The sequence below is a fragment of the Pseudochaenichthys georgianus genome, chromosome 9 (assembly GCF_902827115.2).
Source record: "Pseudochaenichthys georgianus chromosome 9, fPseGeo1.2, whole genome shotgun sequence".
Classification (NCBI taxonomy): Eukaryota; Metazoa; Chordata; class Actinopteri; order Perciformes; family Channichthyidae; genus Pseudochaenichthys; species Pseudochaenichthys georgianus.
In genome coordinates this window covers 3,474,190-3,476,461 of record NC_047511.1, presented here as the reverse complement: position 1 = coordinate 3,476,461, position 2,272 = coordinate 3,474,190, and positions in this window count along the sequence as shown.

Sequence of the window (2,272 nt, the reverse complement as noted above, 5' to 3'; positions counted from 1 at the left end):
TGTACGTAACAATTTCACCAGGAGACTATGCTCCAATTCAAACACTGAGTAAGTGCATTGAACAAATCAATGACTGGATGTGTCAGAACTTTCTCCAATTAAACAAAGATAAAACTGAGGTAATGGTTTCTGGAGCCAAGGCAGAACGTATAAAAGTTAGCGCTGAGCTTCAGTCTGCAATGTTCAAACCAACAGATAAAGCCAGAAATCTAGGTGTAGTCATGGACTCTGACCTGAGTTTCAACAGTCACATTAAAACAGTTACTAACTCAGCCTACTATCACCTAAAGAATATATCTAGGATTAAAAGACTAATGTCACAGCAGGATTTGGAAAAACTTGTCCATGCCTTTATCTTCAGTAGACTCGACTACTGCAATGGTGTCTTCACAGGTCTCACTAAAAAATCTATTAGAAAGCTGCAGCTGATTCAGAACGCTGCTGCTCGAGTCCTCACTAACACTAAGAAAGTGGACCACATCACTCCTGTTCTGAAGTCTTTACACTGGCTTCCTGTGTGTCAAAGAATAGATTTCAAAATATTGCTGCTGGTTTATAAAGCACTGAATGGTTTAGGCCCAAAATACATTACTGACCTCCTGCTAAACTATGAACCATCCAGATCTCTCAGGTCTTCAGGGACTGGTCAGCTTTCTGTCCCCAGAGTCAGAACTAAACATGGAGAAGCAGCGTTCAGTTATTATGCTCCAAATATCTGGAACAAACTCCCAGAAACCTGCAGGTCCGCTGCAACTCTGACTACTTTTAAATCCAGGCTGAAGACTTTTCTTTTTGTCGGTGCTTTTAATTGAACTTTTCATATCTTAAACTGCACTGTAACTTTTATCCATGTACTTTTTCTTGTAATGTTTAAACGTAATTAAACTCCATGACATTTATGAGAGGGACTGCTCGAAAGCAGAGATATTTGGAATATCTGGCATCGACGGATGAAAAATAGTGTTTTGGTAACACGGAGTGTTTTGGTAACACTTTAAAGACTTTGTTATGGAAGCAAAGCAGGGGAGGGGGTGTGTACAGCCTCCTGAGTGTCCGATTGTGGATGTCATGCGAGCAAAATATGGTGAAGAAAGTCTGTCTAAATTCATATTTTAGACTGCACTGTAACTTTTATCCATGTATTTTTCCTTAATGTTTATTTTATTAGCACTGTAACTTTTATCCATGTACTTTTTCTTGTAATGTTTAATTGAACTATTCATATTTTAGACTGCACTGTAACTTTTATCCATGTATTTTTCCTTAATGTTTATTTTATTAGCTTTTCTTTTTTAATGCTTAATGTCTTTCATTTCTTTTTTGTAAAGCACTTTGAATTACCCTGCGTCGAAAAGTGCTATATAAATAAACTTGCCTTGCCTTGCCTAAGGGCACTACCGTGACGCGCATGCGCAGTGCCGGCTGGGGTCGTGAAGGCTCCACCGTCACGCGCATGCACAGTGCCGGCTAGAGCTGTAAAGGACAGCCCGCCAATTCTTCCCCTTTTGAGAGCAGCTCCGGCATCTCTCAAGAGGCGGATTATTGACGGGTCCGTGAAGACACCACCGCCACGCGCATGCTCAGTGCCGGCTGGGGTCGTGAAGGCTCCACCGTCACACGCATGCGCAGTGCCGGCTAGAGCTGTAAGGGCACCACCGGCACGCGCAGGCGCAGTGCCGACTGGAGCTGTGAAGGCACCACCGTCATACACATGCGCAGTGCCGGCTGGAGCTGTAAGGGCACCTCCGTCACGCGCATGCGCAGTGCCGGACTGAGCCGTAAGCGTGACATCTCCGCTGGCTCTAAGGAGCATACAGCAGGAGATACTCACGACATCTGCCTGGGCTTCTCAAAACAGTTATACTTTATCTGTTTTCACAAACCCAGAGAGAGTCAACCCATATTCTGGAAAGAAGGGTTTTATCTATAATGCCCACCGAGCGGAGTCAGATTACGGGGGGAAATGTCCTCGTAAAGCACCCGCTCAACATGGGCCTCATAATAAAACTAAACCCCGCGCGCCACGGCGTGCGGAGAGTATTGGTTATTGTGTAATGCGTAGTGGCACTACACCCGACTTTTCTAGTGCGGTACGCGCCTACGGGTGCTGTCTTTTCACGGAAGGTGGTCACCACGGACGCAGGTCAGATAGGCTGATAGGATATCTACGAAGGTCGCCCGGTGAGAGGTCCCTAGAGCAGAGACCTCCAGCGGGCACACGTAAACTACCCGGAGCTTTTAGCGGTGTTCCCCACCCTAAAACGCTTCCTGC